Here is a 14,927-nt window from a genome sequence, read left to right as displayed (position 1 = left end):
CAACGTTTACCATCCAACCTGACAGAACTGGAGAGGATCTGCAAGGAGGAATGGCAGAGGATACCCAAATCCAGATGTGAAAAACTTGTTGCATCTTTCCCAAAACGACTCATGGCTGTATTAGATCAAAAGGGTGCTTCTACTAAATACTGAGCAAAGGGTCTGAATACTTATGACCATGTGATATTTCAGTTTTTCTTTTTTAATAAATTTGCAAAAATTTCTACATTTCTGTTTTTTTCTGTCAAGATGGGGTGCTGAGTGTACATTACTGAGAAATAAAATGAACTTTTTTGATTTTTGGAAAATGGCTGCAATGAAACAAAGAGTGAAAAATTTAAAGGGGTCTGAATACTTTCCGTACCCACTGTATATACCATAAAACTTAAATTATTGGCTGAGTCCCAAATAGCCGCCTACCTCCTTTACTGGCCTGGTGTGGGAACACATTTTGACAAATAAACGCCTGCCTCCATTAAACACCTGGTCTGGTTTTTGTAGAAGTTCTTTGGATGTATTAAACCTCTTAAACCCTGCGGGGTCGCCCACTTTAGCTGCTTCTAAGATGCTTAGATCGCAAGAACACAAACACAAATATTAATGGTTAAACGTATGATCCATGTGTCAGTATGGACATCCTGCACATCGTTAGATCCGTTAGATTCTCCACAATTCAGTCATTCAGTTCATTTAACGCAAACAACGAGCCCCAAAGTCTAATTCTGAACCTGCATGGTAGGAGAGGAAAGGAAAAAAGTGCTGAATGCCATTACCTTTGAAGCCTCGTTAAGTCCGAATGTGTCCGTTCCTTTATTATTTATCTTCCTTTAGTCTGTAAGAGTCCACCGATCAAAAGAATTAAAACAGCTTTTCAGAAAAATGAATCCAAGTTATGAATCCTGTCATGTGAAGTCCTTCACTCTCTGTCAGCTAACTTCTGCCACACTTCTCTCATCCTGCACCCTGTTGTTGTTTCGTTAGTTGCTGCCTTCAAAATAAAAGCGCACAAGTCGTCTGTCGGAGCTAGATCAAATGAATGACGTGTATTTGATATTATTTGATCATTTTTATACAAGTATTATTCTGTTTGTTTTGTGCAAAAAGAATGAAATGCCTGTCCTATATGGACGCCTGTCCCAAATATAGGCAGGGTCAATTCAGTGATTTTAGCAAATAAAAGCCCGGGCTATTATTCAAAGTTTTACGATGTGTATATATTAGAAAAAAACTAGACGTTATCCAATGAAACCTAACCTAACGTCACCCTAAGCAGTGGGTTAGCATTTATGATCATCATATTTATCATGTAGAAGATTTTTAACTAAAATATATCCCCAAAGACGGTTCAGACAGAACACATGGCAGATTTCAGAGATGACGCAGTTGCATCCGAAGTTAACGGAAAGACATGATTAGCTCCAGGGCAGCGCGACCTGATGCAAAGATGCAAGTTTCAACTTGCGAAAATTCACACTAGAGAGTAAAAAGAGAGAGACTGGAGGGAAATGAGCCGGCAAACAAACTCACACGGACAGTTTTACAAATCAGTAAAAAGCAAACGTTTCTTAATACAATGGCAGTGAATGTTTTTGTTTTGTTTTTCGCTTGTGGTGTGGCAGAATCAGATGTTTTCCTGTTTGTCTCTGTGAAGCATGCTGTTGTGTGGTGTTTGTTTAAGTAGTATTAATACTTAATAAGGTCTGAATAGTAATAGCTTAAAGACTCATCTCCATAATTTCGACACACATCAAACCAAACAGTCAGACAGAGCAGTGAATTTTTTTAGAGTGGGTGAGAGACGTGTATGTTACTGCTCGTCATGCAGACAGGCAGTGGATATAATGAGAGAGTGTTTTGGAGGAAGAAGTCTGGAACGAAGTCTGCTGTCTTCAGGCAAGATTCTGCCACTCAGCTACGACACCGGACAAGTGTGTGTTTGTTCGGTGCGAGTGTGTACGTGCGCGTTGTTTCCTGTACGTGTACATGTGCGTCCTCCTCACTGTGTGTCCGTGCTTGTATATGTGCGTGTTGGTGTGTGTCACTGTGCTGCCATGTGTGGAAGTGAGCCATTTGTGTGCCCACGGCCGGCTTCCGGACATCAGCGACCTTTAGGCCAGCATAGAGGGATGATGTCATCAGTAGGGGACAGCGTCAAGTTTTGCCGGGAGAGTTGGTGTTGCTTGTGTGTGTGTGTGTATTAGTCACTGCTCTGTTTATGAGTTGCTCTCTTCTGCACTGCATCAGACTCTCAGTGAGAAAAGGTTATGTGCTACATCTACAGGACTTTTTTGTTGTTGGTTTATTTGCTGCCCTTATTATACAGTATAAATGTAATTTGCATGTTTTTTTTTTTTATTAAGGTCCTTTTACTTTATATAAGAGCAGCATTACCATAATTAAAAAAATGCTCAATTAAAAGACAATGCTTTTAAATTTGTATTCTTAGATGCGTCAATCAATATTTTCAATATTAACACAGAATCAAACAAAAACAGCTGTTCAAAGCCTCTTTTAGCTCAAAGTTTTGGCTGTACGGTATATTAACTGTATAGTTCAGTCTCACCTTACCGCATAAGGCCCGTTTCCAGCAGCAACAGGCAGCTGTTTTCAGCAAACAAGCTCTAATAAACCCACTTTACGCTACCAGCCCCGCACCAAATGGCAAACAAAGTTAATTGGCGCTTTCACACTATGCCGGTATTGTATAATTGCACGATGTCAGTGTCAGGGATTATGCCGCAAACGTCGGTTCACTATGAATTAGCGAATGCGGCATATTGGCGAATATTCTTTCCGCGTGTATGGCATTGTATTGTGTATCTGTATAAAAGGGCCTCATAATTAGCTGGTAAAGAAAGTGGTAAATAAAGGAGTTTTTGGAAGGCAAAGTGGAGCTAAAAGCAGACTGAAGTTGGAGTTAAGATCAATAACTTTTTGCTAAAACATTTACCATACATTTTGCAGCTTTAGTTCTGCTGTGGTGAACTTTTGTCTCCACCTTCCGATTGTGAGAGTATAAAATAAATACAAAAATGCTGAGTTGCTGCTGTCACCGTGATTGCGCCCCCTTCAGCTCTAGCTGCCAATCATTGCTGGGGTCACTACCGGTGTGCCAGCGTGGGATCGTCGCCACAGACGATCCGATTTAAAAGCTCTGGTATACAGAGAGATTTACCTGTTGGTGATGGGGTTTTTCTGTCAATGGATATTTAAACTATATGTCAGAGATGCAGACGTATGTATGTATGTTGTGTGTGTGTGCGCGTAGGTCTACATCACATAGGTGGGTATGTGTGTGTCTTTTGGCTCCACTGTGCTGGTGGGGTCAGGAGCTAGAGTGCCGAACTGCCTGAGTCATGACTCAGTGTGTGTGTGGCTGTAGGCAGAAGGCACAGTGATGAGATGCAGTCTGGCACTGGGAAGGAAGAGAAGAGGGAAGATATGCAGCAAACATAGAAAAAAGCAAAGTGATTGAAAGGAGAGATTGGCGATCTCGCTTTATTGTCTGTCGACTAATGTATCTGTCTCTGTGTCTGTCATCAAGCAGATATGTTTGGGGGTTTTTTTTATTGCTTTTGGGGGCTTTTTATTGTCTTTACTAGATAGGGACTGCTAAAGAGAGACAGTAAAGATGGGGGAGAGAGAGAGAGAGAGAGGCGATGACATGCAGCAAAAGACCCGGGCCGCTGCGGTAATGACTTAATGTATGGTGCAACGGATTGACCAGGTGAGCTACTGGGGTACCCAGGAAAATATGTTTGAACATAACCAGGCCTTAGTTAAAAAAACAAAGAAATATTTACATACAACGCATCAGCAGTGTGTTGACTGTCAATGTGTTTTCTCACAGTATCCTCTGCTAGCAACTAAAGCACGATTCACATTTGTATAATTACTGGATGTTTAGGCCAGTGTTGGGAGTAATACGTTACACAAATACCGCAGTTACAGTAAAGTATTGCTCTTTGCTGTAACGCAGTAATATAACGCATTACTAATCAAATTTCGGTAAAAATTAGACCTGTTAAAATCTGTGAAATTTTGAGGGGAACATTAAGATTGAGGAAAGATTGTGGTGTGGGTTAAATATTGAGTAGTTACATTTCCTCCAAAATCCGTTTGCGTCCATTGTTGATTGAACGATTTTGTAGCTACGTTACTGATACTGCCGTGTAATAACTATAAAGCAAAACATTTGAACACGAATGGATGCTGCCAGGGTAAATAGGAGGGCAGAAAAATAATCACATTTAAAAAAGCTGCAGTCATCATTTAGTGTTGGGGTTGTATAATGACACAATTTTAAGAATATGCAATGCTGTAACAGCCCAGAGGACAATCTATAAGTCTATATGTGTTTTATTAACTGTTGACTTTTTTCTTTTGTAAAATTGGGCCCAGCTGCTTAAAGTTTCTACTTCCTATGTCTCCCTGATTAGCTGTGAAAGCTCCTTCCACAAAGATTTGGAAAAATTTGAAACTCTCCTCCCCTCCTCTTCGTCCCTCCATTCATCCTCCTCATGTATTCTTTCTCATCTCTAAGAAGCAGAGGAGAAAAAGGAATACGGCCATAATTAAACAGCGTTTATGTCTCCGCTCTCCACAGTCTCAAATGCTAATTGGTGACACTGCAGTTCAGCTTTGTCCAATTACTCCTAGCTCTCGCTCGCTTGATTAGCAATCAGTTTCTCTCTCTCTCTTTCCAAAACAGAGAAGCTACTCAGCACTAAGTGGCTCATGAGACTCCCTGAGCTCCCGCACTTCATTTCAAAATGACCATCCCCATCAACGTTCACTTCCACGAGGACTCTCTGTGGAGATTTTAGTCTTTGTTCAAATATATTTTATCTGTTGGCACCTATTTCAGATTTTAGAGTTACTTCTTTGAACATGCACAAAAAGCAAACCAATAGGCACTTAACGCATGGAGGAGCAGGAGTGATGCGGAGGTTGATTCCTCAGCTCCTATGTGTTATATATTATGTTATATTATGTTTTCAACCCTTTTTTTCCCAAGAGCATTAACTCATTAAGGACTTAACCACTTGAGCGCATCTTTGTGTTTGGACGTTTTAGCAGTTTGGTGGTTATACATAACTAATGGTGTGACACGACTCAAAATTCTGCAACTCAACTCTAATTAAAGTAAACTCAAATATATTTATTGAACCTAAAACCTTTTTTTTCCTGGCAAGTTTTACACTAGCCATGTTTTCGTCTAATTGTCATGCAAATTTTAAGCAGACTTGAAATATTTCACAAAAGGAAAAAAAAAAAAGAAAATGCGAAATATGTGCATATCTATCAGCTGGTTTGGAGTGAATGAACCAGGCTACGGCAAGCGTAGGAAACAAACAGGAAACAAAACCAGTCGCATGGACCTGAGGGCCATTGATCTTAGAAAAATGGAGAGAGGTCGTCAGGAATGCGTTTCAAGCGGGCAAGTTGCCACCAGCCATATTGCCGCACCTTATGGGAATATCCGGCAAGACGCCGACAGCGGAAACATCTGATCAGACGTGAGTTACAATTTCGCGACATCAGAACTTATTCGGCAATCTCCCATTTAGCGCATTTACACTTATTCGACAAAGCGAGTGTAAAAACTTTTTTTTAATGCTGGGCAACAATAAAATATTTTAATTGCAGTTAATCGCGTGATTTTCTTGCTGCACCCAGCTTAGTCTTCCGAAGCCTGCCTCCGCTGCTTGTGTGGGTGGATGATTTGCTGGCTGATCAACATCCCACCCCTCCTGTGACTCATGGATTTACTGTAGGCCTATAGCTGATGATACACAGAGCAACTTCTAGAGCAATGGTGCAGGGCAACGTTGCCATCAATGGTAATGGGTAAAGATTACTACCGTAATCCCCTTCCCCCACCACTCCGCCACCCGCCCCGCACCGCCGCTATCCGTTCAAAACATAGTCGGACTTGCCACTAGCAAGATTGCCCAGCAACATTGCTCAAAAAGTTGCCCCGTGTATCATCAGCTTTAGTGAATTCAGAGCCAATGAGCAACGGACTTTCAAGATGATGATAATAAATTTTAAAAAACTGTTAACGTGCGATAAAGTAATTGTCGTCATTAATTAATTAATGTGTTAACGCGTTAACGTGCCCAGCCCTAATTTCTTTCAAATTGTGCCGTTTCCATCAGCCTTTTCTAATGCGATACTTCAAAATGTGCATAAAAAAACTTTGATGGAAACGCAGCTATTGTGTATCGTACAACACCGTCTGTTTTTAGACCCTTGACTCGGATCAGGAAGAGAGTAACAGATAAAAAAAAAAACAATTAAAAACTACAAAAATGACTTTTAAGCAAGTAATAACAAAACTCAACTGAAGACTTCATACATGGAAGAAATGCAGCAGTTGCTTCAGCTTTAACACAATGAAAGTCCACTTTGAGAAATACTGAAGACCCATGAGTTTGCAGTCACCAGAAACAGCAGTTTATCATATTCAATCCTGCGCAGTCATTTAATCTATCAGTGCCACTATGTGCAGGTAAATAAAATATGGTCTTTTCGCCAGGCAACACATTTTCTTCGCCAAGGCGCTCTGCTACCTCTACCCAGGGCTCGACCTCAACGCTGTCTTAGGTTGACCATTAGGCATATTTTATATAAAACTAGCTTTGTAAAACGTTGTATCCTTGCTGTGATGTTATCTGTGCTGGCCGGTGGACAGTGATGCTACAGGGGAAAACCGTTGAATGTCTTGACTGACAAAGTGAAGTTGATTCAGGGATTCAAACTGAAAATTTTAAACCGATTTTAGGGAGCAGCCCTTTGGAGTGGAATCGCAAAGATTTTATGAGGATGTTGATAGGCATCTGATTCACCAACAATTCATATGCTTGTTGAAATGAAAACAGAAAGACGAAGATCTAGACACAGATCCTCCGGGTGCACAACCGATAGTAGCTTAAATGTTGAAAACGTTACAGGAACAGAACCTGCTGCTTCTTTCTCTCCGAAGAGGAGGCCTCAGAGTGGTCCGTCCCTACACAGAGTTGATTTGCTGGTTGTGCAGATGGAAAGCTGTTTCCTATTGCGTGCTATCTGTGGCTCATGTTCAACGAATAGTTTATTGATTTTTTTCGCTCTGCCTACAGGGATTCCGGTGTTTCACTGTGTTCTCCTGCGTGTGTGTGTGTGTGTGTGTGTGTGTGCTGTGCTTTAGGATTTCACCACTTTAAAAAGAGCAGGAACACAACCTCACACACTCACTCATACATGGACCCAGACTCGTTCTTACCCATTTTCCCTGGTTGTTTAATCAGTCGATTGCTATTACCTGTGGCTGAACAGTCTTAAACCCATCAAGAGGCTCAGTGAAGTGTTAACAAACCCACAGGACAATCCCCCCCACACACACACACACACACACTTCCTTCTCTCTAATGCCTTGGTAATAGCGACAATCAGCCGCTCCGGTCCATTGGTTAGATGGCTAAGCTCGGGTCCTGTGGCTCATTAATGGTGAGCTGAGGTAACACAGACTGAATGGGGAATCTTGGGCCTGATTGGATTTGAATCCCGGCCAGTGGAGGGTTTTTAGAGCATACGTTTGGAGGCTGGAAAATCATTGCAGGGGAGCTACCGAGTCTATTTGTCTTTGCTGTAGTTGTTCCAGGGAATATTCAGTGTAGTGGGGGTCCTGGCATATCTGGTGTCTGGCCTGGTCAGTCTATGAAGATTCAGATGGCACAAGCAAGTGGAAGTGTTTTGAAATAAACCAGACTTTCTAACAGACAACATGAAACTTTAGAATTAAGATCGGGTAACGGGTAACTAATGTTTTGATACATAAACCAGTTTTGGCTAACCATTATGGCCCAACAAGTCAACCAATCAACCGTTGTTGACGTTGCTTTTTTCCCCTCCCATCAGCAATCAACATGGGCAACATCGCTCATATATGTATATAAACTGCACTATATAATGTAATATATAACTAAAAGCACAAAACTAATTTTTACAAAATAAAATAAAGATAAAACACTCCAACCGATAAACATTATTGGTGGTGTATAGATAGGTGTAAGATATAAGTCTTGCTTATATCAGTCCTGCCAATCACATTTAGTCCATTTGAATAGGTTGATATATCAGTTAGTGTCTACTTTATGTTAATACAAACCAATATTTTATAGCTGGTGATGGAACAAAATTTTATACATAAGCAGATAAATGTTATTGCAATATATTGTTATATATAACCTTAGCCGTTTTAAGTTTACAGCAACAGTACTGCAGACTAAATCAGAAACCTAAGCGCAAACAGTCCATAAATTGAAACTCCTCCCTTGATCTTTATATTATATGCGTTTGTAGTTGATGGTACGACTAGGAGACATTATGGTCAGGTGTGATAAAGGTCAAACAGGGTTGAACCATCTCTGTAAAGTGTGTGTATATGTATATATATATATCTCACCTTGTCAGGGCGCTTTCAAGGCAACTGGATGACAACTTTTCAAATAATCTTGAAAAAGTCAGCTGTTCGAGTCGTGAAACCGGATGGTTTTCATCCAGCAGCAGCAATTAGCATCGTGTCCTCATCACCGGAGGGGATTTCCTAGTTGTGATGTGCCTGAATGCAGCTGAGAGGTCGGCTGTGGACTGAAGAGGCCATGACTGCGGCCTCTTCAGCAGACTGAGTCTGAAAATGTCACGCTCATTACACAACTAATACCCTTTACAATGCTGTCTTCCTCACATAGAGACACAGTAGGACACACACACATACACACACAGATGGATGAAGAGGAGCATTGTTTCAGAGCTGCTGTCCTCAGCAGTTTCTCAGGGACTTCCTGTTAAGTCTTTGGGTGCGCTTGTTTTGAGTTCTTGTCAGAAGTTCTGGTTGAGAGAGGAGCTTTGTGTTTGGCCAGATAACTTTGCCCTCCAGACATTAGACTTTGAGGCTGTGTGCGTGTGCGTGTGTGTGTGTGTGTGTACATGAGACCTTGTTCTTTGTTGGAGAGCATCATGTCGCTCATTGACCTCTCGCTGCCCTGTGCTGTGCTAAAATCCCCAGCTGCCTGTGGTCACCGCTTTTTTGTATCTCGCCACAAATTTCCCAAGAATTTCTCTATCCTTTTGTCGTCTTTGCTCTCCAAAAAAGGGAGCTCGAGGGCAGTAAATTAGTGTGAAGATACTGCTCTCTGATTGCATTGTGGTTATGATTTCCTTTTTTCTTTTTCGTTTTTTAAGGATAACTACAAAGACTACTACAAGCATGAAATATGTTGTATTAAAATCACGTTATCTGCAGATAGACCCTGGGTGGAGTTGTATAGCGTGAAGAAATTGCCCAATAATTAAATAATGGTTTAGAGATGTACTGAAATGTTATTTTCAAAGGGAAAACTACAAAGGATGAAAACATGTGTTTTTCTTTTAATTCATTTTATTTTTCAACACTAGCCTCCTCTGTCAGTTGCAGTGCCTTGTTATTGGACTTTTGCACGTATCTTGCACCTACAATATCTTATTAAATGTAACATTTCCTCCCAAGGTTGAATATTTCTAGAAGTAGCTGTGTTGAGCACATAACTAAACCTGCCAGTATTTTACATGAAAACAGAAAAGGCCATTTGTGTTTTTGTCTCTTGATCCCTTTAATGGATGTGTGTGTGGCTGATAACACGAGTATAGTTGCCTGATTTGTAGAATAAATGTATTCATACACACAAGTTGTGTGTCAGTATTTTCTTTGGAGGTGATTTGTTGGCAATTGCACCTCATTCTGGTTAGATTTGGACTCTTGCTTGCTGCTCCCTGTCCACTGAGGTCAAAAGTATGGTATTATTGATACGGCTGGGCGATATGGTTAATGTTATCTCAATAAAAACATTTCATATCATTCAATATTGATAATTATCACGATAAATGTCAAATCATTATTTCTTTAAAAGGCAGATATTTGCTCCTGAGTGAATGATGGAGAAATCGGAAGGGTAATTGTGTGGTTAAACTTTTCTTTATGGTCAAAACATGACAAAGACTTGATCCCAAACAATGGATCACTTCACAAATCTGAGGTAGAACATTCAAAACTTTTTAACAAATATAATTAGTAAATCTATTTTTTAGTCCCTTTTCCTCAACAAAATAAATATCTTAATAGAAACATTAAGTACTAATTCGTTCGTGATTCAAATGAATTAAATCAAACATTTATTGACTATGTATTGAACATTTGTTATATTGTTATTGAGGAAAATTATCATTATTGTTTTATTTCCCAGCCCTAATTATTGAAAAATATTGTTGTCTGCTTAATTTAAAATTGTCACGTCGTCCTGGATAACATTTGTAGGTATTCATGCAGTGCTTCTGAGACAGATTGAGTACAGAGAAAAGACTGATTCATTGCAGTTTCCTTCAGGATCACTGTTGATGATCAAATTCTGATCCATTCTTTACTGAACTGTCCACCTCAGTTTGCTAATGGAAAATTAGAGGGGTTGCCACAGTTGTTATTTCATTGTGTCGGATACATATTGTGTTTAATCAGCATTTAGGCCTTGAATATAAAAGTATCAGACTGGACTAGTTATCGGCAGATTCCCAATAACTGCTGTGGGGGCTGTGATGAAATCAGAATGATGCCACAGCAGATGAACCAACATAGCACCGGGTCAGCTGGTAGTACCATCTCATTCTTGGTGTAACTATTTTTTGCATGCTTGTGTTCATGCCCTATTCAGAATCCATTGGTTTTTAATTGATTGATTTGTGTATGACCTGTGTCGCTCTCCTCTCTCCAGCTGTTTCCTGTCTCTGTTACTGGTCGCTGCTGTGGTCTGGAAAGTCAAACAGACGTGCTGGGCCTCACGACGTAGAGAGGTAGGACAAATCATCGGGGGGGGGGGGGTGTATAATATGTGTTTTCATGTGTGTCAGCGTGTTGCAATATGTGTATACAGTATAATATATGTGTTGTCAAGCTGTGTGTGTGTGTGCGCCTCACTCTGCTACACATAAGCCGTTAGATGCAGCTGCCACATCGAAGACTGGCGTAAAATTTACACAGACGCATCCCCTCACCCGCAGATGTGAACGATGGGTTAATGTCACCAGTCCTAAAAGAAAAAAAAAAAAAATCTCTCTCCGCTTAACGAGCGTCGCTGTGACGATAAACAAGGCCATCCCCTTTAATTAGTGCTCCTCATGAACCAATTAACTCAGACGAAGTGATGCTAAACGAAGTGGAATGGAGTGATATATCACTTAAAGCCTCAACAGATGCCGCATCATTTCATGTTTACTCCTGACCCCTCCCACACGCACACAAACACACAAAAACACAATTTACACCCAGAATCAATTCAGCAGCTCCAGTGTTTGACTTGTTTTGGATCTATTCTCTTTTAAGTAATAACCCACGGTCTCACTTCTCACTTTTTGTCACTTGTTTAATGTTTTTACGCATCTGTTTTCAGTGTTTGGGGTTTGAGTCATCAGGGAGGAATCAGTATTGGGTATGAGCAGCGATGATAATAGTCTGTTTTTATTGGTGTAATCCACACACACACACACACACACACACACACACACACACACAGGGAGCTATTGTGCATAAATACACTTGCTGGTTTCCGGCCCCCCTCCTGCCTCTGCCTTTCTGCCATTATGCAGAAAACGCTGATGATTTCATGTGCATGTGTTTAAATGTTGGTGTCATGTTACTTTTATGGTCATTCAAAAATAATAATTTTTTGTAATCCGCTTAAGTGCTTTAAACTTTTCTTCACTTTGGGTGCGTTCAGACTGCAGGCCTTAATGCTCAATTCCGATTTTTCTTTTTTTGCAGATCCAATTTTTTAGTTTGACATTGTTGCTTAATGTGGCCCATATCAAGTGATCCGCATGCACAGAATAACATCACACGCAGGAAGCTGTTGTACTGAAGTAAACAGATCCACAGAGGTTAACTCCTGCGTGCTAACCCTTCCAATTTTCACAGGAGACTCCCGTACTTCATTGTCCTCTCACGGGTCACATTTTTCTCTAATTATGACAAATGTTCGCAATTTTCTGTCCTTTTCATTACGGTTTCTGCCGCTGTAACGCAACTGCCCCACAACTCACTAACGTTACAGTCTCTCTCTCTCCCCAATGCGTCCGCACGGACAAGTAGCATGCACATAACTCAGAAGAGAGCTGACAGTCCGGTGGCTTACATGTGGAAGAAAAGGGAATTAATTATGACTTTTCTGGAGCTTTCTTGTTCGTAGCGGCTCCGTCTACAGCAAGAACTGTGACAGCAGCTGCTCTAGAGTGACGTCTAAGTCGCATCAATTCTGACCTGAGTGTTCAGACTCAGGTCGCATTTAAAAAAATCTGATCTGTATCGGATTTGGACCACATAGGAAAGTGTCCCAAATCCTGGATCAGATCAGATTCCATGTGACTTGGGCTGTTCACACTGTTAAAAAGATCAGATCTGAGTCACATATGAGCCAAAAAAGTTGGATTTGGGTCACTTTGGCCTGCAGTCTGAACGTAGCCTTAGTGAGAGACGTCACTCTAATGTATTAAAAAAAAACCACAAACTGAAAATTGTGCACAGGAATAGTTTTACTACAAATGTAAAGCTCATTGATTTTGGTTTTTTACCAAAAAAAACCACCCAGATGGCAGCTGATGCAGATTGCTTTGGATTGACTTTTATCTTGATTTTCTTTTCTATGTTGCCGTACATCTAAAAGTTTATTTTAGTTGTTAAACTACCGAATGTTAATGCTACGAATTGTAATTTTTAAATTCAGCTATAATATTTTTTTTCAATCAAAATAGACAAATAGGTATGTGAGAGTCTTATCTAACTAGCTCTAATCAATATCTTTCTATTGACAGTGGATCAAATGAGTCATTTAGCATCTTTCAGCTTATTATTTTGGTTTTACGGCCCATGATTTTGAAAAAGCTGTAAATGCCCACTGTACATCTTTCACTCAATCTGAACATTTGTTATTCGGTTTTGTGTTTTTTGTGCACACAGGTGTGTATGTTCCCGGTGATTGATACCTGCACTGTGATGTGTGTTTAGCCACCTGAGACCTGACTAGCAGGGTGTTTGTTTAGCCTTGTTTTCCCAGTGTGAGGAGCAGCGTACTGGCTGCTGGCAGGCCGGCCTACACTCAGCTCCATTATTTATGAGAGTCTCATATCACAGCAGAACCGCAATGCTGCATTTACTGCGCTGTTGGTTTATTTACCCAGACTTCCTGCTATTTCTCCAGTTCTCTGTCTTCCCCTCTGTCGGTCTCTCCCTCTTTCGTCCTGAGGGCTGTTTTTTTTCTCCTTTAGATAACAGAGGATCTAATAAATGGAAACCTCTGCCTTCGAGGGAGAAATCATCACTGTAGGAACTGTGGCGATTAAACTTCACTTTCTTCCCTCCATCATCTGCAGTTAATGTCCTGTTTGAAATGAAATCAGTTACTTTTTTCATCACATAATTAGTTCATCTAGAATGGCACAAAGGAGGCAAATGGAAATCCCTCAAAGGGTGATCTTTCACTTTGCGGCGGCTCAAGCAGAGGGTGCATAAGAAAAAAGACAAACGTTTAATAGATTTTACCGAGTAATGGTACTCAGCCAAACGTAGAAGGGAGACCTTGACATTTCAGAAATGTACTTAGTTCATTTTCTTCACCAGTCAGTTGTTGCTTTACAGGAAACTCTTTTCTGGGTTTGTCCTTTTAGCTACCCAAAAAATGTCATGACTGAATCCAACTGCTGTAAGCAAGTGAGCCACAATGCAAACTATGTTAATGGGCCAAGTGTCAGCGGAGAAGCCCTTTCATTATAACAGGAACACTGCTCGTTGCAGGCACAAAACAGACAAATGTTCCAAATGTCAAATCGGACACTTCTGATGTCAGTGTCAGTCTTATATTGCTGTTTATATTCAACCTTTGCTCCACTACAAACCAGTTTTAGCTTTTGGTTGTGAAACAAGATGATACAGCTGTGTGAAATAGAAAAGAGGCTCGAGGAAGGAAACGAGAGAGTGTTGTGGGCTCATTATACTGCTACAAAAACACCTTAGGTGATGTGATCAGAGGCGGAAGTACTTGATGCCGGCATAAACCAATATTTTCCCATGGAGGAGATTGACGACTCCAAACCTACTTTGCGTGCTGCACACTTCTTGGATTTTACACCTCGCTACTGAACTCAAAGGTCATATTATATAGATATTAGATATTTCCTAAATCTAACAAGATCTTGACCATTTTTTAAGACAATGACAAACAGGCAGTTTTGACTTGTTGAAATGGGTAAACAAATCATTCATTTTCTTTCAAATGATTTAAATTTGTGTATATTTGATGTTGTTTGCCTTTACAAGAGAACGCAATTGAAACTCGTAGTTTACTCAGACCTCTATTTACCACTGTGCCATTTATGATAGAAGATAAACGGTGAGAAAGAGTCTGTCTTGTAACAGAACATCGTTCCCAGTGAGCTCTGCAGCATCGCGCCTCTTCAGCAGGCCACAGCCTCACTTACGCTGCACCGCTGAGTGAGAAATTAACAGTGCTAATCAATGCTGAATGCTGTGTTTTTATCATCTCCTTGTTTTGGTGTGTTTAGTGCAGGCCTGATTATTATGGAGATAAACTGCAGTTGTCAGGGGCTCTGGGGAGAGATGATCAATACAGCCAGATTTTATTTATATAGATATTGTTATTCTAATATACAGGCGCTACTGATCCGATTCAAATAGGGATTTCATTGAGGCTTTTTTTCTGTTTCTCCAAATAGAGCTGCACATTGTTTTGTATTTTTACCACTTTTATGAAAAGACTTTCCACATTAAACAAACTGCAAAAGGCTGTGATATCAGATCTTTGTGTGGTTGAAAAGTTTGAAACCTTTTTCATATTTTCAAATTC

At 40.4% G+C, this 14,927-nt stretch overlaps 1 long non-coding RNA gene across 1 annotated transcript; it reads left to right on the top strand.

Annotated features, from left to right (window-relative positions):
• Positions 1 to 10,776: 10,776 nt before the first annotated feature.
• Positions 10,777 to 13,430, top strand: LOC123964068. Its single transcript, XR_006823327.1, has 2 exons — positions 10,777 to 10,866; positions 13,333 to 13,430. It is a non-coding gene; the product is annotated as an uncharacterized LOC123964068 (long non-coding RNA).
• Positions 13,431 to 14,927: the final 1,497 nt, after the last annotated feature.

The sequence above is a fragment of the Micropterus dolomieu genome, unplaced genomic scaffold, assembly GCF_021292245.1.
Source record: "Micropterus dolomieu isolate WLL.071019.BEF.003 ecotype Adirondacks unplaced genomic scaffold, ASM2129224v1 contig_395, whole genome shotgun sequence".
Lineage (NCBI taxonomy): Eukaryota > Metazoa > Chordata > Actinopteri > Centrarchiformes > Centrarchidae > Micropterus > Micropterus dolomieu.
The sequence above is the reverse complement of the archived record's forward strand: the minus strand, read 5'-3'. Positions and strand labels throughout refer to the sequence as shown.